Source organism: Penaeus monodon, chromosome 33 (genome assembly GCF_015228065.2).
Source record: "Penaeus monodon isolate SGIC_2016 chromosome 33, NSTDA_Pmon_1, whole genome shotgun sequence".
NCBI lineage: Eukaryota > Metazoa > Arthropoda > Malacostraca > Decapoda > Penaeidae > Penaeus > Penaeus monodon.
In genome coordinates, this window is record NC_051418.1 from 15,702,102 (window position 1) to 15,702,510 (window position 409).

Sequence of the window (409 nt, forward strand, 5' to 3'; positions counted from 1 at the left end):
TAAATTAATGTTTCCTTCCGTTAAAAATACGTTCGCAAGGACCGCTGTCTGCCGGAACTACGGGTTTTTGGGATCCCTTGTAGCTTTTGGGGCTCCTCTAGCCCTCTGAAATTTCGGTTTTTATATTGGTGTTTTTTCTGAATAAAAATAAACCATTAAACGTATGTAACTGTTATTGTCTGTATATATATCAGTAACTACACAAAGATGACAAACCTAAAAACCCTAAGTAGTATAACCTACCAACCCAAAAAAACCAAACTTTTCACCCAAAACCCCAAATTAACATCCCAACCAGCTTAACATAACGCAACCCCCTCGACCGATTAAGGGTAGGGGCCTTGTTTTTTCCTTGGGAAAAAGGGCGGAAAACAAAGCCAGCGGGGATGCGGGGATCTCCCGGTACTGT